This window comes from Pristiophorus japonicus, chromosome 5 (genome assembly GCF_044704955.1).
Source record: "Pristiophorus japonicus isolate sPriJap1 chromosome 5, sPriJap1.hap1, whole genome shotgun sequence".
Taxonomy (NCBI): Eukaryota; Metazoa; Chordata; class Chondrichthyes; family Pristiophoridae; genus Pristiophorus; species Pristiophorus japonicus.
Window position 1 is genome coordinate 263,157,889 of NC_091981.1, and position 24,528 is coordinate 263,182,416.

At 43.2% G+C, this 24,528-nt stretch overlaps 1 protein-coding gene across 6 annotated transcripts in view; it reads right to left on the reverse strand.

Annotated features, from left to right (window-relative positions):
• zmynd11 (zinc finger, MYND-type containing 11) overlaps positions 1–24,528 on the reverse strand; it is a 223,277-nt gene that overhangs the window by 145,663 nt on the left and 53,086 nt on the right. For 2 of the 6 annotated variants that reach the window (XM_070881597.1, XM_070881596.1), the window contains exon 2: positions 11,637–11,665. The exons of the other annotated variants lie outside the window; for them this stretch is intronic. The gene's annotated coding sequence lies outside the window, so the exon portion shown is untranslated. The remainder of the gene's footprint in view (positions 1–11,636; positions 11,666–24,528) is intronic. 6 annotated transcript variants of the gene reach the window in all.

The following is a 24,528-nucleotide window of genomic DNA, read 5'->3' on the forward strand; positions in this document are numbered from 1 at the left end:
ATTTGTCACAAAAAGGCTGATCTCTCAGCTCACCTACACAACCCACCAACATGGTTTGAGTATTACAGGTCTATATGGACTTTCCTCTTACATCCAAGGTGGTCCAAAATCCAGAAACAAAACTACCATTACAAATGTGTGCGATTTTGCGTGTACCTAGTTTTACTGGTGTTACTCTGAATTCCATCCCACAATGTGAAACATTCACATCGCCTAATCTTTCACACACTCTCTAAACACGATATAAAAGGCACCTTAAAAAATACGTATTATGCACAAACAGAATTCTGTGAGCTTTTTTTTTTAAACCTTTAGCTTGTTGAAAAGACATTTGAGTATATAGTAGAAACCGATGAAAGGGTTAAAGTTACCAATGAAAGGAATCAAAATTCTCTTCCGAATTCAGTTTGGGAGGAATTAGATGCGGTTTGCTTTCCAGGAATATATACAATTCTGGGACCCTCGCAAAGACAACATAACTAATTGCAGATGGAAGTTGCACAGAGTTACTGCAAAAAGGTATAACACAGACTGCCAGTGTCCATTAGCAGCCAGCAGCTAAATTCTTCAAAATCCATCTGTCTCGTCTTCAAACCACCATAGAATACAGTGAAGGAACACCACTATTGAGCTTATTACACACCAAAATTTCAACTTCAATAACTTTGCTCTTGATTATTCATGACCATTAAATAACCAGTATCAAAGATGTCAGTGACAGTTTTGGAAAGTGGTTTACAGCATCTGCAATTGATCCATTTTGTGAATAATTTTTTCCAAGTTTTATTTAATGCATTTGGAAAAAAAACAGCAAGTTCCAGTAACAGCTGGATAGCAATCTCAATCTCAGATTTCAAACGATTAGCTACAGTTTTCCACACAGTCTTGCAACAGGAACATGAAAAAAAGCGCAAAACAAGATTTAAGATTCTCATGAAGAGCTGGCAGCAGGTTAACCTAGCCACCTGCTGTGATTTATTTTTCTAAAAAAGCTTGTCGTTTCCTGAATTAGATCTCACCTGACTTGCCTGAGGTTATGTTGGCGCCTTAATCCTCAATTCCATTGCTGATGGCAACACCACTAGGCCCCACCTTCTGCATGATGAGTGGGAGTGACAAATGCTGTAGTGAGACTGTTATGTCTGTCACAGTCTCATGCTGCTGGGAAACAGCCTCCGATTAGAGTTGACATGGAGCATTGAGCTGCTTTTCCCTTAATAGCAGTGGGAGTTCCCTTGGAAATTCAATATTTTGGGCTCATGTTTTTTTTTTTAAGAAAAAGGTGTATATAAAGTTTTGAGTGCCCAACAGCCTCCTACTTAAAAGCACAGCGCAATGTATTCCACCACAGGTACCACCTCCAATTCAGTTGAACTGCTGAGAAATGCAGAGTAGTAACCAAATTTAATCAGAGGGTATGATGCACTCAAAACTTTATATACACTTTTTTCTTAAAAAAAACATGAGCCCAAAATATTGAATTTCCAAGGGAACTCCCACTGCTGTCAAGGGAAAAGCAGCTCAATGCTCCATGTCAACTCTAATCGGAGGCTGTTTCCCAGCAGCATGAGACAATGACAGACATAACAGCCTCACTACAGCATTTGTCACTCCCACTCATCATGCAGAAGGTGGGGCCTAACGGTTAGTCGCATCCTACTACAGTTTTTTAAAAAAATAAAATTGAAGGTGGATGAAAACACTACTTTAAAACTGATGCGTAGCACTGACCTCGCCAATATTCATGCCATTACGAAAGCAGATCATCACATTGCTGTTTGTAGGACCTTGCTGTGTGCAATTTGGCTGCCGAGTAACCTACATTACAACAGTGACTACACTTCAAAAGTACAGGTACAGCATCGAAAATCCGGAAGCCTCAGGATAGAGGCTGCTCTGGATTCTGGGTATTTCTGGACTTCGGAATGTCTTTCGGACATCCTGAATCCGGAAACACCCGAGCCCAGGTTTTTGTATTTCCAGACTTTGGAATGTCTGATGTCCCGAGTCCAGAAATGCCTGGGCCTAGGTAAGGGGGAAGGGGGTGAGGTAAGGAGCGGGGGGGGGTGGGGTCTGGCGGGACCTGGGGAGTCGGCGGTGGCCCGAGGCAGGGGTCTGGATTCCGGAACATTTTCCGGATGACCCCACCACGGATCGTCCTGGTGTCCGGATTCCAGAACAGTGTGGATTCTGGAACTCCGGATTTTCGACGCTGTACCTGTATTTCATTGGCTGTGAAGTGCGTTGGGGTATTCAAAGGTCATGAAAGGTGCAATATAAATGCAAGTCTTGCTCTTACTATTTTAATTTACACAAGAGTCTATAGCACAGGAATAGCCCATTGGGCCCAACTGGTCTCGGTCGATGTTTATGCTTCACATGATCTCATCCCACCCTTCTTCTTCGAACCCCGGCAGCATAACCTTCTATTCCTTTCCAGCTTATCTAGCTCCCTTTAAATGCATCTATGCTAGTCGCCTCAACTTCTCCTTGTGGTAGCACGTTCCACATTCTTACCACTCTCTGGGTAAAGAGGTTTATCCGGAATTCCCTATTGGATTTATTAGTTATTTAGTAGGCCTTCGATAAGGTACCAAATAGACTGATGAACAAGGTCAGAGAATACAGAGTCAGGGGACAAGGAGCAGAATGGATAGCTAGCTGGCTTCAAGACAGAAACAGAGCGTAGGGGTAAAGGGTAGCTAGTCACAGTGACAGAAGGTGGGTAGTGGTGTTCCACAAGGATCAGTGCTGGGACCACTGGTGTTCACAATTTATATTAATGATTTAGACTTTGGAATCAAAAACACAATTTCTAAATTTGAGGATGACATCAAATTGGGCGTGATAGTCAATACTGAGGAGGACTACAACAAATTACAGGAGGACATTAATAAACTTGCAGAATGGGCATATAATTGGCAAATGAAGTTCAACACAGTTAAAATGTGAGGTATTACATTTGGTAGGAAGAATAGGGAGGTCACTTATTATTTTGAAGATGAGTGTCTAGATGGGGTAGCGGAACAACAACGTGGCCTGCTCAACGGAGCTGGTCGAGTGTGGTCAGTGCTTCACTGCTGGGGATGGTGGCCTGATCAAGAACACTTGACGTTGGTGCGTCTGTCCTCCCAGGGGATTTGCAGGATCTTGGGGAGGCATTGCTGGTGGTATTTCTCAATTACTTGATAAAGTGCAACATCCCCACCGACACCTGGGAGTCTCTGGCCAAAGACCGCCCTAAGTGGAGGAAGAGCATCCAAGAGAACATAAGAACATAAGGATTAGGAACAGGAGTAGGCCATCTAGCCCCTCGAGACTGCTCCGCCATTCAACAAGATCATGGCTGATCTGGCCGTGGACTCAGCTCCACTTACCCGCCTGCTCCCCAGAACCCTTAATTCTCTTATTGGTTAAAAATCTATCTATCTGTGATTTGAATACATTCAATGAGCTAACCTCAACTGCTTCCTTGGGCAGAGAATTCCACAGATTCACAACCCTCTGGGAGAAGAAATTCCTTCTCAACTCAGTTTTAAATTGGCTCCCCCGTATTTTGAGACTATGCCCCCTAGTTCTAGTCTCCTCGACCAGTGGAAACAACCTCTCTGCCTCTATCTTGTCTATCCCTTTCATTATTTTAAATGTTTCTATAAGATCACCCCTCATCCTTCTGAACTCCAACCAGTAAAGACCCAGTCTATTCAATCTATCATCATAAGGTAACCCCCTCATCTCCGGAATCAGCCGAGTGAATATTCTCTGTACCCCCTCCAAAGCTAGTATATCCTTCCTTAAGTAAGGTGACCAAAACTGCACGCAGTACTCCAGGTGCGGCCTCTCCAATATGCTGTACAGTTGCAGCAGGACCTCCCTGCTTTTGTACTCCATCCCTCTCGCAATGAAGGATTCCATTCGCCTTCCTGATTACCAGCTGCACCTGCAAACTAACTTTTTGGGATTCATGCACAAGGACCCCCAGGTCCCTCTGCACCGCAGCATGTTGTAATTTCTCCCCATTCAAATAATATTCTCTTTTACTGTTTTTTTTTCCAAGGTGGATGACCTCACATTTTCCGACATTGTATTCCATCTGCCAAACCTTAGCCCATTCGCTTAACCTATCTAAATCTCTTTGCAGCCTGTGTCCTCGACACAACCCGCTTTCCCACTAATCTTTGTGCCATCTGCAAATTTTGATACACGACACTCTGTCCCCTCTTCCAGGTCATCTATGTATATTGTAAACAGTTGTGGTCCCAACACTGATCCCTGCGGCACACCACTAACCACCGATTTCCAACTCGAAAAGGACCCATTTATCCCGACTCTCTGCTTTCTGTTCGCCAGCCAATTCTCTATCCATGCGAATACATTTCCTCCGACTCCGCGTACCTTTATCTTCTGCAGTAACCTTTTGTGTGGCACCTTATCGAATGCCTTTTGGAAATCTAAATACACCACATCCATCGGTACACCTCTATCCACCATGCTCGTTATATCCTCAAAGAATTCCAGTAAATTAAACATGATTTCTCCTTCATGAATCCATGCTGCGTCTGCTTGATTGCACTATTCCTATCTAGATGTCCCGCTATTTCACCCTTAATGATAGTTTCAAGCATTTTCCCCACTACAGATGTTTAACTAACCGGCCTATAGTTACCTGCCTTTTGTCTGCTCCCTTTTTTAAAACAGAGGCGTTACATTAGCTGCTTTCCAATCTGCTGGTACCTCCCCAGAGTCCAGAGAATTTTGGTAGATTATAACGAATGCATCTGCTTTAACTTCTGCCATCTCTTTTAATACCCTGGGATGCATTTCATCAGGACCAGGGGACTTGTCTACCTGGAGTCCCATTAGCCTGTCCAGCACTACCCCCCTAGTGATAGTGATTATCTCAAGGTCCTCCCTTCCCACATTCCCGTGACCAGCAATTTTTGGCATGGTTTTTGTGTCTTCCACTGTGAAGACTGAAGCAAAATAATTGTTTAAGATCTCAGCCATTTACACATTTCCCATTATTAAATCCCCCTTCTCATTTTCTAAGGGACCAACATTTACTTTAGTCACTCTTTTCCATTTTATAGATCGGTAAAAGCTTTTACTATCTGTTTTTATGTTTTACGCAAGTTTACTTTCGTAATCTATCTTTCCTTTCTTTATTGCTTTCTTAAGTCATTCTTTGCTGTCGTTTAAAACTTTCCCAACCTTCTAGTTTCCCACTAACCTTGGCCACCTTATAGGCATTGGTTTCTAATTTGATACTCTCCTTTATTTCCTTGGTTATCCACGGCTGGTTATCCCTTCTCTTACCGCCCTTCTTTTTCACTGGAATATATTTTTGTTGAGCACGATGAAAGAGCTCCTGAAAAGTCCTCCACTGTTCCTCAATTGTGCTACCTTTAGTCTGTGTTTCAAGTCTACTTTAGCCAACTCTGCCCTCATCCCACTGTAGTCCCCTTTGTTTAAGCATAGTACGCTCGTTTGAGACACTACTTCCTCACCCTCGATCTGTATTACAAATTCAACCATACTGTGATCACTCGTTCCGAGAGGATCTTTTACTAGGAGATCGTTTATTATTCCGGTCTCATTACACAGGACCAGATCTAAGATAGCTTGCTCCCTTGTAGGTTCTGTAACATACTGTTCTAAGAAACAATCCCGTATGCATTCTATGAATTCCTCCTCAAGGCTACCCCGTGCGATTTGATTTGACCAATCGATATGTAGGTTAAAATCCCCCATGATTACTTCCGTTCCTTTTTCACATGCCTCCATTATTCCCTTGATTATTGCCCGTCCCACCGTGAAGTTATTATTTGGGGGCCTATAAACTCCGCCCACCAGTGACTTTTTCTCCTTACTATCTCTAATCTCCACCCACAATGATTCAACATTTTGTTCATTAGAGCCAATATCATCTCTCACAACTGCCCTGATATCGTCCTTTATTAACAGAACTACCCCACCTCCTTTCCCTTCTTGTCTATCTTTCCGAATTGTCAGATATCCCTGTATGTTTAATTCCCAGTCTTGGCCCCCTGCAACCACGTTTCTGTAATGGCCACCAAATCATACCCATTTGTAATGATTTGTGCTGTCAACTCATTTACTTTATTTCGAATGCTGCGTGCGTTTAGGTAGAGTGTTTTAATACTAGTTTTTAAACCATGATTTTTAGTTTTGACCCCTCCTGCAGCCCCTTTATATTCATATATATTGTCCTTTCCTATCACCTTGTGGTTTACACTTACCCCAGTGCTACTCTGCTCTGTTGCCTTCTGCCTTTTGCATTCTTTCTTGGGGTCCTGTTCATCTGAGCTCTCACCCACTCTAATTAGCTCAGAGCCCTCTCCTGGGTTCCGAATACTCCTTGCATTGAGGCACCGAGCTTTCATGCTTGCCTTTTTATTACACTTTGACCCTTTAGAATTTTGCTATACAGTGGCCCTTTTTGTTTTTTGCCTTGGGTTTCTCTGCCCTCCACTTTTACTCATCTCCTTTCTGTCTTTTGCTTTTGTCTCCATTTTGTTTCCCTCTGTCTCCCTGCATTGGTTCCCATTCCCCTGCCATATTTGTTTAACTCCTCCCCAGCAGCACTAGCAAACACTCCCCCTAGGACATTGGTTCCGGTCCTGCCCAGGTGCAGACCATCCGGTTTGTACCGGTCCCACCTCCCCCAGAACTGGTTCCAATGCCCCAGGAATTTGAATCCCTCCCTGCTGCACCACTGCTCAAGCCACGTATTTAACTGAGCGATCCTGCGATTCCTACTCTGACTAGCTCGTGGCACTGGTAGCAATCCCAAGATTACTACTTTTGAGGTCCTACGTTTTAATTTAGCTCCGAGCTCCTTAAATTCGTCTCGTAGGACCTCATCCCTTTTTTTTTAAAACCTATATCGTTGGTACCAATGTGCACCACGGCAACTGGCTGTTCACCCTCCCTTTTCAGAATGTCCTGCACCCGCTCCGAGACATCCTTGACCCTTGCACCAGGGAAGCAACATACCATCGTGGAGTCTCGGTTGCGGCCGCAGAAACACCTATCTATTCCCCTTACCATTGAATCCTCTATCACTATCGCTCTCCCACTCTTTTTCTTGCCCTCCTGTGCAGCAGAGCCAGCCACGGTGCCATGAACTTGGCTGCTGCTGCCCTCCCCTGATGAGTCATCCCCCTCAATAGTACTCAAAGCGGTGTATCTGTTTTGCAGCGGGATGACCGCAGGAGACCCCTGCACTGCTCTTCCTGCTGGTCTTCCATTCCCTATCTGGCTGTGGACCTTCACCTGCGGTAAGACCACGTGCTACTCATGTCATTCTCAGCATCGTGGATGCTCCAGAGTAAATCCACCCTCAGCTCCAATTCCGCAACGTGGATCGTCAGGAGCTGGAGGCGGATACACTTCCCGCACACGTAGTAGTCAGGGACACCGGAAGTGTCCCTGAGTTCGCACATGGTACAGGAGGAGCATATCACATGACCGAGCTCTCCTGCCATGACTTAACCCTTAGATACACTTAAATTGGCAACAACAATGCTAAAGGTTACTCACTGTTATAGAAGAGAAAAAAGGAAAACTACTCACCAATCACCAGCCAATCACTTACCCCCTTGGCTGTGACATCACCTTTCTACTTCTTTTTTGCCTTCTCCCTGCAGCTGCACAAGCCACGCCTCTCCACGCACCTCCTCGCGCTGCTCCCGCGTTGGGCCTTTTATAGGCCTCTCGCTGACCCCGGACTCACGCCTCTCAACGCACCTTTAAACGCTGCTCCCGACTGCCGCCGCGTTGGGCCTTTTATAGGTCTGTCACCGACCCCGGGGGGCGCTGAGCACTTTGAGTCTCGTCGCCGAGAGCATACAGAAAATAAACGCAGGCAGTGGAAGGAGCGTGCGGCAAACCAGACTCCTCACCCATCCTTTCCTTCAACGACTGTCTGTCCCACCTGTGACAGAGACTGTAATTCCCAAATTGGACTGTTCAGTCACCTGAGTACTCACTTTTGGAGTGGAAGCAAGTCTTCCTCGATTTCGCAGGTACTGCCTATGATGATGAGAGGAACAAAGGAATCTTGGGAATGCAAATAACTAAGAGTTGCGACACAGGTTATCAAGGCTGTAAAACAAGCACTCCAAGCACTAGGGCTTATTTCCAGAGGTATATAATCGAAATATAGGAAGTTATGTTAAACTTGTATTGAACCTTGGTTAGACCACACTAAAGTACTGCGTACAGTTCTGGTCGCCATATTATTAAAAAGGATATAGAGGCACTGGAGAGGGTGCAGAGAAGATTTACAAGGATGATACCAGAAATGCGAGGGTATATATATATATATATATATCAGGAAAGGATGAACAGGTTGGGTCTCTGTTCTCTTGAAAAAAGGCTGAGGGGTGACCTAATAGAAGTCTTTAAAATTATGAAAGGTTTTATAGATTGGAGAGAGAATGTTTCCACTTGTGGAGAAGAGCATAACCAGAGGCCATCAATATAAGATAAGTCACCAAGAAATCCAATAGGGAATTCAGAAGAAACTTCTTTAACCAAAGAATGGTAAGAATATGGAACTCGCTAACCACAGGGAGTAGTTGAAGCGAATAATATAGATGTATTTAAGGGGAGGCTAGACAAGCATATGAGGTAGATAGTGATAGAAGGTTATGATGATAGATTTAGATGAGGAACGACAGGAGAAGGCTCGCGTGGAGCATACATGCCGGCATGGACTGGTTGGGCCGAAAGCCCTGTTTCTGTGCTGTATATCCTATGTAATCCTATGATCTTATACTGATTACCTCTATTTTTGGACTCCCCCACAAGTGGAAACATTTTCTCCATGTCTACCCCATCAAATCCTTTTCATAATATTAAAGACCTCTATCAGGGTGGCCCCTCGGGCCTTCTCTTTTCTAGAGATGCTCAGACTCATTTTAGGCTTGATTTGAGTCATGATGTTCCTTTTCTTGCAAACTTACTTTCTTTTTATCCTGGATGCATCAACTCCTCGCTGCTATGGAGTTCCATGGGGACCAGATGCACTCCAATACCTCACCCAAGAAACAATTATTCATTCAGGCGTCTCGGCAGAGAATATTGACAGGCTATTCAAAAGGGGGTTTTCAATTGAGTCCAACCACGTTATCGCTGATGAGGAGCACAAATTCTGGTCAATTTTACCCCCTCTAATTCAGTGGCCTGGAGGCCAATTGTAACGTCCAAACTATTAACCCGACTCAGATCAGCCAACCCATCACAATCGGAGGAATCAAAACCGGGACCCCCCTTCCTGCTCTGTAGGCCACTTGTTGAACCATTAAGTGACTAAACGAGTATGTTTGAAACCAGCGGGAAGGACAAGATAGCTACACGATGCAAAGGTGAGCAGCTGCCCGAATTTATCCAGATGTATCATAACATGGTATCAACAAGAATGGCTTGGGCTCGTCAGTACAAGTGCACCCAGTGTAATATCGATTAGGTTAAGACTTAAACCGGAAACTCCCAAATTAGATCTAAAGAAATCCAAAATCAAAATAGTGTTGCATAATTAACTCATCCAGAATAAGGCATCCTGAAAGTTCAGAAATTTTCATAATCATGCCACTTCAGTAAATGGAATAAAATAATTTGCATTTATATAGTACCTTTAACGTAGCAAAGCATCCCACGGTGCTTACCAAGAATGTTACCAATAAAAACAAATCGACACCGAGCTACAGAAGATGATATCACGACAGATGACCAAAAGCTTGGTCAGAGGTAGGTTTTCAGGAGCCTCTTAAAAGGTGAGAAAGGTAGAGAGGTGGAGAGGTTCAGGGAGGGAATTCCAGAGCCTAGGGCCAAGGCAGCTGAAGGTACGGCCACCAACGGTGGGACAATTAAAATCGGGAGATGCGCAAGATTTTAGAATTGGAGGAGCGCAGAGATCTTGAAGACTTGTGGGGCTGGAGGAGATTACAGAGATAGGGAAGGGCGAGGCCCTGGAGGGATTTGAAAACAAAATGAAGATTTTAAAATTGAGGCATTGTCAGACAGGAGCCAGTGTAGGTCAGCAAGCATAGGGGTGATGGGCGACTGAGACTTAGTGTGAGTTAGGATACAGGCAGCAGAGTTTTGGATGAGCACAAGTTTATGTAGGGTGGAAGATTGGAGGCGAGGCAGGGGAGCATTGGAATAGTCAAGTCTATAGGTAACAAAGGCATGGATGAGGGTTTCAGCAGCAGATAAGCGGAGGTTGAGCCGGAGTCGGATAATGTTCCAGAGGTGGAAGTAGGCAGACTTGGTGACGGAGCAGATATGTGGTCGGAGCTCATTTCAGGGTCAAACACAACACCAAAGTTACCAACAGTCTGGCTCAGCTTCCCACAGTTGCCAGGGAGAGGGATGGAAACGGTGGTCAGGGAACGGAGTTTGTGCCGAGGACCAAAGTCAATGGTTTCAGTCATCCTTTAAAGTCAAATCACGAACAGAACTATCTCCAACACTGATCAGAGACCGCGGGCAGAGGCCGGAGGAACATTTTAATCACAACAATCTGACATCTGTAGCCAATTTGTCTTTAGAAAAAACCCCATCAATTTACAACGGTCTTCTCAATCTCATGGCCTAAAATTCTCAATCCCAACATCAAATCTGACAACAGCTGTCAAGATTTATAAAGGTTTTATTGGCTATCAACTCTAGTGGCGTATCTAATGAACTTCAAATATAACTATCGGAGGGTAGAATCATCAGGTCACGATAAATGACCACTAATATGCACAGGTAATACCACAGGGAAACATGGTTGTATTGCGCACATTGGCATGTTGAAGATCTCGGGCCTGCACAGGGTGCCGACCATTGCATTATCAGCCCCAATATTTCTCCCCAAAATGATTGACCATGGTGTTACAGCTTGCAAATTCAGCTCTCTGAATTGGTACAAACCCTGGGGAAAAACAGGTAATGTTACGTAAATTAATTTATTTTATATCTTATATGAGACCATGGAAATCTACCATAGACTAAATAGGTAAAATAGGTATCCCAGAATTGTGCTCGAAGCAGACAGGGCGGAAAACTTTGCAGAACCTTCTCTTAGGAGATTAAGAAAAGTGAGTCAAGACCATGAAAGGGCAAATTGCTCGCAGCCTGCGGAAAGAACACTTTTGATCAGCTGAAATGTTTTTTATTTCATTATATAATCACATCTGGTCTACACTGGGCCAAATAAAACGCGACTGAAAAAGCTGGCAAAATGGGAAACTTCAGGAATGCCCACCCTACTTCTCACTGTTTGAAACTTCAGCAATCTGCATACCAATGGCATATTGTAGCCCTGCTTAGCAAACGGTCGATAAATCCCTCTTCTGCACTCAATACCATCAAAGATCATGCAGACTGATGGACTCGAGGACAGCCTACTCCATGCCAAACTCCACCTGTGGCAACGCTGACGGGGTTTGGCTGAAGATACAAGATTCAAACTGGAACAGTGCCAGATAAAGTCACCTGGTATTAAGGCGAAATACAAACGCTGCTGCAGCTGGATTTCAAAATTGTGAAACAATTCATAATGTGACACAGATTACCAGCAACAAAGCTTCACACATTGCTCACCAGGCCCGTGGAAAACTCACCAGGACATCATCATCTGTACTTGTGACCCCTGTATGAAGGAATTCAAATGGAGAATGAATACTAACTTGACCACCATGAATGTTACTCATCCATCCACAATGACAGCAGATAGCGAAATTATAGAACGTCACCCAAATGAAAAAACAATGGTGAACGGTTAAGGTTTTCTTTTAAAATAGTTTTTGCATTGCATTCAAGGCTGCAAGTGCACTAATGGAGCTCAGTGACTGCCAACAACAATTTGCATTTATATAGCGCCTTTAATGTAGTAAAACATCCCAAGGTGTTTCACAGGAGCATTATCAGACAAAGTTTGACACCAAGTCACATAAGGAGATATTAGAACAGTTAATCAAAAGGTTGGTCAAAAGGTGCGATTTAAGGAGCGTCTTGAAGGAGAGCAGCAGAGTGGCAGAAAGAATAGCTGAGCTTATGGTGTAGGCAGCTGAAGGCACGGCCGCCAATGGTAGAGCGATGAAATTGCGGGTTGCGCAAGAGGCAAGATTTGGAGGAGCACAGCGATCTCGGAGGCTTACATAAAAACATTAAGAAATAGCAGGAGGCGGCCGTTGGCCCTTCGAGCCTGCTCCGCCATTCAATAAGATCATGGCTGAAGCTCCACGTCCTTGTAGAGCTGGAAGAGGTTACAAAGATAGGGAGGGGCGAGGCTACTGAGGGATTTGAAAACAAGGATGAGAATTTTTAAATCGAGGCATTGACAGACTGGGAGCCAATGTAGGATAGTGAGCACAGGGGTGATGGGTGAACAGGACTTGGTGTGCGTTAGGATATGGGCAGCAAAGTTTTGGATGAGCTCAAGTTTACGGAGGGTGCAAGGTGGTAGATTGACCAGGAGAGCATCGGAATAGTCGAGTCTACAGGTAACAAAGGCATGGACGAGGGTTTCAGCAGCAAATGAGCTAAGGCAGTGGCGGAGGGAGACAGGCGATTAGAGGTGAAAGTAGGTGGGCTTGTTGATAGAGAAGATATGGTTTTCCAATGAAGTTTTAAAATGTCATACAAGCCCCTGAACATGTTCCAGTATGATAGCGAAATATCCTTGAAAATGGTACCAAAATAAACTTTCCTACATTAAAACCACACGACGAGCAAAGTCAAAAATGCATGGAAATTAATTCGCCTTTTCATGAAATCCTGAGAGAATTCCTTCAGTCACAACCCAAATAACACGATGGCATACGGAAATAGCTGGGTAAGCAGAGTTAGGAAATGGGCAAAAATCAAAATTGAGCAGTCGAAAAAAAAATCCCTAAACAGCAAAGAAAATGTACATAGTCATTACATATCAGTATTCAAAAACAGTTGTCTGGGATTGCAAAGCACAGTAGAACAGAGTATCAGTGGCAAAGGAAGGTCAACTGCCAACTAAGTCACTTCTGCTTCAGTCCTGTGGTTTATGAGTTAATCTGAACCCAACTTGCGCACGAGTAGAACTTCCGCACTCTGACATGGCGGATATGCTGAGTCATAACAATAGGTGATATATAGCGTAACACTCCCAATGTATTACTAATTTTGACTGAATAAGTCAAATTTGCTCTTTTTGAGGTGTAATGGGATTTTTGTTCATGTATAGTATCGGTCGTTGTGCTGCTCGTGGAAAGTTAAGAGTACGTGTTTGACAAGCAAAGGAGGATTAAATATTGTTATGAAAATTAATTATTGCAGTGGTACACTTTAATTGTTGGGAATGATATATTCAGCACTGAGATTTGTCACAAGATGGTGCTTTGAAGAAATGCAACCACCAAAAGAGAAAATAAATAAAAGAAAAACTTGTAAACAGAAGAAATTAAAAAACTGAAAATGCTGTAATCCAGTCAGAATCCGTAAATAAAGAGGGCAGCTTAAAGTTTAAGGTGTAAAACCGTTGTCAGCAGTCGGACAGCAACCTCAGAGTATAAAAGCAGAGAAGTCCTGCTACAGGAGGCCACACCTGGAGTACTGTGTGCAGTTTTGGTCTCCATATTTAAGGAAGGATATACTTGCATTGGAGGCAGTTTAGAGAAGGTTCACTAGGTTGATTCCAGAGATGAGGGGGTTGACTTATGAAGATAGGTTGAGTAGGTTGATTCTATACACGTTGGAGTTCAAAAGAATGAGAGGTGATCTTATTGAAACGTAAGTTAATGAGGGGGCTCGACAAGGTGGATGCAGAGAGTGTAGTTCCACTCATAGGGGAAACTAAAACTAGGGAACATAGTCTCAAAATAAGGGGCAGCCTATTTAAAACTGAGATGAGGAGGAATTTCTTCACTCAGCGAGTTGTACATCTATAGAATTCTCTGCCCCAGAGAGCTGTGGAGGCTAGGTCATTGAATATATTTAAGGCAGAGATCGACAGATTTTTAAACGCTAATTAGGTGCAGGAGCAGGCCATCCTTCAAGCCTGCACCACCATTCAATATGATCATGGCTGATCATGCAACTTCAGTACCCCACTCCTGCCTTCTCTCCATAACCCCTGATCCCTTTAGCCGTAAGGGCCACATCTAACTCCCTTTTGAATATATCCAACCAACTGGACTCAACAACTTTCTGTGATAGAGAATTCCACAGGTTCACAATTCTCTGGGTGAAGAAGTTTCTCATCTCGGTCCTAGACTGTGACCCCTGATTCTGGACTTCCCCAACATCAGGAACATTCTTCCTGCATCGAACCTGTCCAATCCAGTCAGAATTTTATATGATTCTATGAGATCCCCTCTCATTCCAGTGAATATAAGCCTAGTCGATCCAGTCTTTCTTCATATGTCAGTCCTGCCATCCCAGGAATCAGTCTGGTGAACCTTCGCTGCACTCCCTCAATAGCAAGAATGTCCTTCCTCAGATTAGGAAACCAAAACTGCACACAATACTCAAGGTGTGGTCTCACCAAGGCCCTGTACAACTACAACAAGACCTTCCTGCTCCTATACTCAAATCCTCTAGCTATGAAGCCAACATGCCATTTGCTTTCTTAACTGCCTGCTGTACCTGCATGTCTACTTTCAATGACTGATGTACCATGACACCCAGGTCTCGTTGCACCTCCCCTTTTACTAATCTGTCACAATTCAGATAATAATCTGCCTTCCTGTTTTTGCTACCAAAGTGGATAACCTCACACTTATCCACATTATATTGCATCTGCCATGCATTTGCCCACTTACCTAACCTGTCCAAGTCACCCTGCAGCCTCTAGCATCCTCCTCACAGCTCACACCGCCACCCAGCTTAGAGTCATCTGCAAACTTGGAGATATTACTTTCAATTTCGACATCTAAATCATTAATATATATTGTAAATAGCTGGGGTCCCAGCACTGAACCTTGCGATACCCCACTCGTCACTGCCTGCCATTCTGAAAAGGATCCGTTTATTCCTACTCTTTGCTTCCTGTCTGCCAACCAGTTCTCTATCCACGTCAATACATTACCCCCAGTACCACTTGCCTTCATTTTGCACACTGATCTCGTGTTGGACCTTGTCAAAAGCCTTTTGAAAGTCCAAATACACCACATCCACTGGTTCTCCCTTATCCATTCTACTAGTTACATCCTCAAAAAATTCTAGAGTAAAGGGTTATGGGGTGCGGGCAGGGAAGTGGAGCCAAGTCCATGATCAGATCAGCCATGATCTTATTGAATGGCGGAGCAGGCTCGAGGAGCAAAATGGCCGCCTCCTGCTCCTATTCCTTATGTCCTTATGTCATCAGATGGTGATAAAAGCATACGGATAAGGAAAAAATATACCAAGTGAAATAAAATCCAAAAATGGGTAGAAAGCAAGACCACATTTTCTGACTGAAACTGAATATGCTAAACCTGGTATGATACAATTAAGTTGGCAGCGATCAATTAAACTCTGAACACATGGCAGATTTACCACACACTTCCTGGTAACTTTCCAATGGCATTAAAATTTGCTGGAACTCCCAATATTGACCATCAATCATCCAAGTGCATTCATATTCAGACTATGGTGGGTGCTGCACTGTTTTCTAAATTCCAACTCAATGTTTGAAAGCTATTATACACACTGTTCGCAACTTAATAGAAGTTTCACTGTCCTTTAGCATTACTTTCTGCTTTATTTACATCAAGTCTGTGCAAGGGGTGTGGTGGGGGGGGGGGGGGGGAAGACTTGCTCGTCTAAATTTCTGCAACGGAAAATATTTCCAATGTATTTTCTCTTCTACGGACCCGGGAAAGCATTGGAAAAGCCAGGTTTCAGTGCGCAATGTGCATGCGCTGAAAACCGGCTATTCCGATCTGTCAAGTTGCTGGCTGGACAGATCATCCGCAGATCGGGAGCGAGGACATTTGCAGGGCAAGATTTACGATATTTACGAATATCTTGCCCTGCAAATGTCCTTTAAAATCTTGCGCTGAAAAAGGAGGCGTATAACTACTTTTACAGGCGCAAGTGTTTAAGAATACACAAACATTTAAAAATAAAGTTATAAAAACACATTTTATTTAACCCTCCCCACTACGATAGTTTATTTTAAGGCTTAATTTAAAAAACTTTAGAAAAGTCGGGGAAATATATATATTTTTTTTAATAAGAATTTTAATTTAAATGTTAAATATGTAGTTTATTTTCTATTTTTTTTATTGTGTTTTGGGTGGGGGTTCTCTTATTACATAGAAAATAGGTGCAGGAGTAGGCCATTCGGCCCTTCGAGCCTGCAACACCATTCAATAAGATCATGGCTGATTACTATGAATGAGAATCTATACTTCACCTGATTGGCTGCTGTCTCCAGATCTCGGCCTGCGCACGTCCCCACGCGTACGCGCTGCGACATGCCTCAGGCTCGGAATTTCCAACGGGCGCAGCAGCAACAGGTAAGTGTGCATCTTTTTTCTCTCTTTCTGTCGTTTGCCCGCGGGAAGAGTTTGAACGGAATTTCAGGGCCTTTATCTTTTCTCTAAAATTTGACCCCACCCTGCCATGCCAGTCTGTCTCAAACCTCACTCGTTTGCTGACTGAGGCAACTCCACCCACACTTTGCTTAGATCCATTACTACCCTCTTTTCCCCATTTTAAAAGCCTCCTCAAAACCATCTCTGCTCACTGCCTTAAGTTACCTTCAACTTACCCTTCTCTGCACTATTTTCATCTTTTGTGAAGCAACTTTGGGAGATCTTACTATATTAAAGGCAATGCACAATCACAAGTTGCTGCTGAGTGAAACTTCTATTAAGTTGGATCATGACAAACCGTATAAAAGTAGAAAAAAAAGCGGTACATTGGAAAAGATTTGAGAGTAAAATGCACTTCAGTAAGAGAAGAACCCTAAGCTAATGGAAGCTTGAGCCAGCCTCGACTGTCTGGTTCTGGTTTATTAACAAAAGACTATGAAGCAATGAACAGCCACAGGAGCCTGGAGAGAGGAGCTGACATTATGTCAAAATTGAGCAGTCATTACATCAAAATAGTTGAGACCAGAACGGCAGGTTAGACTGTGCCTGAAGGGAGAGGGGCAATGCAACGGGAATGTAGCTTTGTCACTTATACAAATCCTCAACTCGGATGACAAAGACACAAAAGAAATTCATCATTCATTAGCTAGAATTCATAGATAATCTCACAGAGGAACAGGAGCAGGTCATTTAGCCCCTCGAGTCTGTTCCGCCTTTCAGTGAGATCATGGCTGATCTGACACAGAACTCCACCTACCTGCTTTTGCCACATAGATTTTTGATAACCAAAGGTATTAAGGGCTATCAAGCTCAGATTTAAAATTAACAATTGACCTAGCATCAATTGCCATTTGTGGAAGAGAGTTCCAAACTTCTACCACCCTTTGCATGTATAGGTGTTTTCTAACTTCACTCCTGAAAGGCCTGGCTCTAATTTTTAGATTATGCCCTGTAGTCTTGGATTCCCCACCAGCGGAAATAGGTTTCTCTCTAGCCATCTTATCAGTTCCGCTTAATATTTTGAGAACTTCGATCAAGGCCAATATATCTGTCCTATGGTGTGGTACCCAGAACTGCTCAGTATTCCAGCAGTGATCTAACTAAGGCTTTATATAGCTGTAACATTCTAATCCTCTTGATATGAAGGCCAGCATTCAATTAGCCATTTTGATTATTTTCCGTACCTGTCCATAATATTTCAAGTATCTATGTCTCTTTGGACCTCCACTGTTTCTAATGTTTCACCATTCTGAAAGTACACTTTTCTATCCTTTTTAGTTCCGAAGTGGATGACCTCACATTTGCCTATATTGAAATTCATTTGCAACAGCTTTGCCCATTTGCTTAATTTATTAATATCTCTTTGCAACGTTATGCTTCCACCTACACTGCTTACAATGCCCCCTATCTTTGAGTCATCAGCAAACTTGGATATGTGGCTTTCTGTCCCATCATCTAAGTTGTTAATAAATATGGTGAATAGTTGAGGCCCCAACACAGATCCCTACAGAACACCACTAGTCACATCCTGCCAATTAGAGTGCCTGCCTACTCTCAGTCTCCTGTCACTCAGCCAATTTCCAAATCAGGTCAATGATTTGCTCTCAATTCCATGAGCTTCAACTTTAGCTAACAGTCTCTTTATGACAGGCTTTATCAAATGCCTTCTGGAAGTCCATATAAGTAACATCTATAGACATTCCCCTGTCCCCTACTTTAGTCAACTCTTCAAAAAGTTAAATCAGGTTTGTCAGGCATGACCTATCCTTTACAAATCCATGCTGACTCTCTCTCCAATTAGCTGAAAATTTCAGTTTTGAGAGCCAGTAATTTGAGATTCAAGATCTGGAGACAAACACGCAGAGTTAAATCAGCTCAATCTTTCAGGTAACAGAAGTAAGCAAAGACTCAAGAGCATCTGCCCGCCACCTGCTCAATCTTCTCCATCAACTTACACCATCTACTGATAAGGGCACCAATGAAAAAGTGGGTAGCTATAACAAACCTTAAATCACACTCAATGCTGGCGTGCTTCATTTTACTTGCTCAGCTTGGTTGTTACAGACCAATATTTAGTCTGAAAAATTCCAAACAGACCAATTTAAAAACATTTTTTTTTTTTTTTTTTTATAAAAAGGACATGTTACAACCCTGCATTCCATACCCATCCACCTACTCACACGCATCTGATTTTATTAGTTGGCCCCAGGCTACGCTTCTCAAACGGCCACCCTGCATCCCACCGTAGCAGCAAAGTGGAGGTGAAGAGCTCAGCAGAGTGGGTCACACCTTGTGCTGATGCTTCAATGTACCGCAGCTGCATATGCCAATTTAATTTTGGATTCGCAAGTTAGACTAAAAAGATCGTAACTGATAAAAGTCACAAGCGCTACTGACACTTGACTGCTCTACCAAGTCTTGAGCGATCAGGCAGTATCATCAATGTAGGGATGAAATTCAAATATAAAATTCAGTAATACTAGTTTCAAATATCTCGCAATACATCCGAGCCAACATTCAGCACTGGCTACTTAAATATCTCTACAGAAGGATCAGACTTATTGTAAGGTCTGGAATACGAGTCATTTCTTCAATCATTTTTTTTTTATGTTCCCCAAATACAGGAGGGCAATTTATATCCAGGTAACGGTAAAAGGAACTTGGAAAAAAATGGAAACTCTAAAGCAGGGACTAATGTTTTCATGTGCCTGTCTCGGGGTGGGCGGGAAACAAGGTCCACCACTGGAAAAAACAAAGTTTCCTCATTTGCAGCGTGCAGAGAGTGTGTGAAAAGCAACGAGATAAGGAAGCAAGGAGAGGGCTAGAGAGAAACAAGTTTCATACAAACGCTGAAGAAAAATTGGCCATTGTAAGGCTTTATCCAAGACTATGCCTTTGAAAGAAGAAAAAAAAACAGCCTCAATAAATAAAGCATAACTAAATCTGTTGCAAGCATTCAAGAGGGACTGAACTTAAGCCGGTGAATTATTAAAACCGAGATAAAATAAAGCAGTATTCAGGTGGAATTAATGGTGGCCTAATGTCAAGTAAATAACTTGGGTCGCCAAGTGCATTTTTATTAATTTGGTTTTTACCATCTTCAAATCCATAAAACACCTTTGATTTCAGTTGTGTTTCCTACAAAACTAAGTGATAATTCACAATTTTTGTACTTGCATGTTCAGTAATTTTAGACATTAGTTCTATTATTATCTTCTCAGTCCTGAAGGCAGTGCTCAGAAGAGCCACACGCTGATCCTAAACATTAGCGGCTAGAAATTGGTCTTTTGGTGATCGTGTTTTTTTCCTGGTATTTTTCGCCAAAAATAGTTTAAAAAAATACCGCTTTTTTTTAAAAAAGGGATAAAATTGGCAACAAAATGCACCAGACGGTAAAAAATGGCGCTGCACGAGCATTCGCGGTGAAAACTGCGGTCCTCATCAACTTTAGCCCAAGGCCTATTACCACCAAAAAGACAGGGCCTGGGAGGGGAGAAAACAAAAAAAATTGCAAAAATAAAATTTAACAGAAAACATTCTCTATACATTTAACTAACGAATCGCTGAAAAAGAATTTAAAAATAAAAACTTTTAACTTACCTTTTTTGTAGGTCTTCCTACCTACTGCTGTTTCTGGGGCTTCAACGCAAGCTTTTCTTGGGCGGATTTTATTCACCCAGAGTACGGGTGCACCGAGCGGCCAATTTTAAGTGGTCGCATTTTTTTTTTGTTGTTGCACGGTGGCGGTCCGCTTTTCAGCAGAATTTCAAAACCGCTGGCGCACAACTTTGGCCAATTTACGAGAGTACCTTTTACCGGCAAAAAAGAAGTCGCCGAAAAAACGGCGCAAGGCTGGTCAATTTCTAGCCCAATAGGTTTGAGTCATGAGGAGGGGGGGGGGGGTGCTCAAGAAATTTGGGCTCTTTATCCTTGAAAGGAAAGCTACTGAGAGATCACTTCATGATGTTAAATGACACACTAATAACAAAAATAAAGCCAGAGCATTGCTTTAGGTAAACAGTTGGATAAGAAGTATATATTCAAAAAGAATATTTAGAATTGATGTCAGGAGGATCATGAAGAGTGCGATCAAAACTATAGTATAGTATAGTCAAAAACTTTGTAGAGTCATTTGAGAGCCAGCTGGATATGATGAATGGTGGGAGGGAAACTGTAGGCTTTCCAGACAGATGAGGCATGATAGGCCACATGGCCATCATCATCTGCATTTTTCAGTGATCTTCGGCCCAAAGACTCTACATATTGGGGTAATTTTCTCATTAGATTTGGCTTCTTTGGAATTGATCTCATCCAGAAACTTGCATGATGATGATCCATGTGTTTTACAGGGTACTTCCAGATTGCCATGTAGGATGTCACATCAGTTAGCCACACTAGATGTGCCAGAAACACACTTGGGACAACAATCTCAAAAAACTGAAATACAACTATAATAAAAACAGCAACTTACGGGAGCACTGAATTGAATTATTGTACGGTAATTGCACAAACTGTACTTCAACAAAGAAAAAATGGATTTTAGAACTCCATAATGTAAGGATCCTCCTCTTCTCCTCCCCCCGCCCCCCCCACCCCACTGAAGTTTGCAATCCTGATCTTAATCAGACACCTCCTTCTGAAAGTATGCACATATGGATGCAGCTAAGGATAGGGTAGGAGACAACTAGCCTTTATACAGCACCTTCAAATGTAGAAAAACGGGAGTACAGCCTTTATAGGAGAAATGGCCAAAAGCTTGGTTGATGAGATGTATGGCGAGAAGGGATTTAAAGGTGGGGAGGGAGTTTGAGAGATGAAAGGGTTTGGTGTGGTAGTTCCATACAGCAGAACCGAAGTAGCTGAAGGTTCCACTGACAGTGATGTAGAGGGAATGGGGAGTGGGGGAGAGAAAGAGTTACACAGGAGGCCAGAATCTGAGGACAAGAGGATATGACAGCTTGTGTAGTGTGGGAGGCGGCCTTTTAAGAACAATCTGTTAAAGACACGGGGAGCCACTGTAGGTCAGCAAGGTCAAGGATGATGAGCGAGCCGAGCTGAAGCTTAAACACGTGATGCAGATCAGCTGTTTGACGTTTGACATTTCAGAAGAGAAAATAGAAGGAAGTGCAGAAAACTGGTATAGAAAGGTGGGGGAGAAAAAAAACTTAAAAGGAAAAGTTACACCAAATTAAACCAGGATACTCTGCGAAGTACATAAACACAACATCCTGATCTGGGACTGAGGCTTGAAAAAGAGAACAGAGGTGAAGAACCAAAACTAAATCTTCCTTTTAAAATTCATTCATGGGATGTGGACGTCACTGGTAAGGCCGGCATTTATTGTCCATCCCTAACTGCCCTCGAGGTGGTGGTGGTGAGCTGCCTTCTTGAATCAGTGCAGTCTTTGTGGTGAAGGTGCTCCCACAGTGCTGACTTTGCCGTAGCGGTTTGAAACAACTGAGCGACTTGCCCTATTTCAGAGGGCACTTAAAAGTCAACCACATTGCTGTGGGTCTGGAGTCACATACAGACCAGACCAGGTAAGGATGGCAGATTTCCTTCCGTAAAGGATATTAATGAACTAGATGGTTTTTTACAACAATCCGGCGTAGTTTCATGGTCACCATTACGGATACTAACTTTTTAGTTCCAGATTTATTTAAGTAACTGAATTTAAATTCCCCAGCTGCCGTGGTGGGATTTGAAATCTGGTCTTCGGATCCATTAGACAGGTCTCTGGATTACTAATCCAGTAACATGACCACTATGTTACCGTATCCCTGAATAAGCTACGGCTGAAAGGAACAAGCAGTTGGGGATACCTACATTGATTACAGGAAAGACAGAATCAGAAATACAATCTGATGGGCACAAACAGATCAGAAAAAGCAGCAACGCATAGGGTGAAGGACGGACATGTCTCCAAGTACAAGACTGGCAGGGCTGTCACTGCAGGTCAGGGTACTGCATAATTGCTTCAATGGATTATTTGCTGTGGTCTTCACAAAGGATCATAGGATTATTCCTGATCCCACAAATAAGGTGCCCGAGGCATCAGTGAACAACAAAGGTGAGGATTAACAGAAGGAAAGCTGGGGACGGTGAAGTGGTTAAATCATGCAAGGGTTACATTTCTTTTGAATTTCAATTTGGAATTCAGAATTCAGTGCCGTGGATCAGTTTACATTGCAAGATCTCAAAGGGTTACTGTTTTCCATCTATACTGGTCTATGTTCACGCCGCTGTACATTCGCATACACCCAGCTCATGATGTGTGCACATCTCTGTGACAGAAACAATCACTATGGTAACAAAATGGGTTCCAGAAGGGAATACGTAACTCCTTCTGTACGGTGCTTTCTCAGATTTCTTCCAGTACGCAAGCTCCCAACCCCACCTCAATTATGTTATAGTGCTTTAATAATTACATTTTTTGACAGTGTTAGGATCCACTTCTTCTATCTGTCCCTGGCAGCATAATACTGTTTTTTTTCTTCTGCTCACTTTTATCAACACCGCCGTCACCCCCCCACCTCCCAGGGATGTTGGCATGTAATCTTCTCCCCAATTTCTGCCACTCAACACTCAAAGAAACCAGAAAAATTGCAGAGAAATATCATGGGGTGATTTTCCCTCCTTCCTCCCCTATTGACAAATTCCAGAAACATAAATGTTTACAGTGCAGGGGGCCAGTCACAGTTCATCGTGCCCATCCTGGCTCTCTGCAAGAGTGATTCAAAACTAATCCCATTGCCCCATATCTTCCTCCTGCTTCAACAACTTGCATCTATATACTGTCTTTAATGTAGTAAAACGTCCCAAGGCGTTTCAAATATTAATCTGCTAATTCCCTTAAAGCTGCAATGGTCTCTGCCTCAACCTGTGGCAAAGCATCCCAAGCTGCAACAGATCTGCGTAAAGACATTTTGCCTAGCTCCTCTGCTTACTCAGTGACAATTTTACATTTTTGACCTGCTTTCACCAGTTATCCCTCAACAAGGGAAAATATTCTTCCTCCATGGAAACTCTTATTTTACAAGCTGTATTAATCTCCTCAGCCCCTCTCCTCCAGTGGAAAATGGTCTCATTATCTTGTCTCTCCTCAAAACTATAGCTTCTTGTCGCTAACATTATCCACTTTGTGGCTTTAATGTCCTTTCTATTACAGCCCAATGCTGTACATCAGACTTTAACTGTAGGCTACACAGTCTTGTAGATATCTTCATCCAAAGACACGGGGTCAGCTTCCACATGTACGCCAACATCTGAACAGGCAAACGGAACATTGATATCAAGGCAGCATTTGACAGGAGCCCCATAGCACCAAGGTGCCCTTGCAGAACTGAAGTTTAATAAAGGGTGAAAGACCAGCCAGGAGAGCACTGGAATAGTCAAGTTGAGGTACCAAAAGCATGGATGAGGGTTGAACAGCAGGTGGGCTGAGGTAGGGCGATGGTGTGCAATGTTAGAGGTAGAAGATGCAGTCTTTATATGAAGAGGTCACGGGACTGCAATCACAGCTCAAGGTCAAACAGATGCTGAAGTTGCAAACAGCCTGTTTAAACCCGAGACCATGACTGGGGAATGGGATGGAACCAGAAGCAAGGGTACAGAGTTTATGGCAGGGCTTCAGTCTTCCCAAAGTTTAAGTTCAATGGGAGGAAATTGCAGACACACAGTCCAACAACAGAGGCAGTGTAAGTATTGAGAGGTGGTGGCTACAAGAGCAGGGCTCAGACTGGGTACTCTGCAACAAGTAGCTTACCTCCAAACCCCTCAAAGCCTCTCCACTGTGTGCAAGGTCCAAGCCAGGAGTGTGGTGGAATACTCACCACTCGCCTGGATGAGTACAGATGCAGAAATCAGTGAAGAAGCTCAACACCATCCAGTTTGCTCGATTGGTGCTCCTGGCCTCAATATCAACCCCTTCCATCACCAGTGCACTGTGGCTATAGTTTGT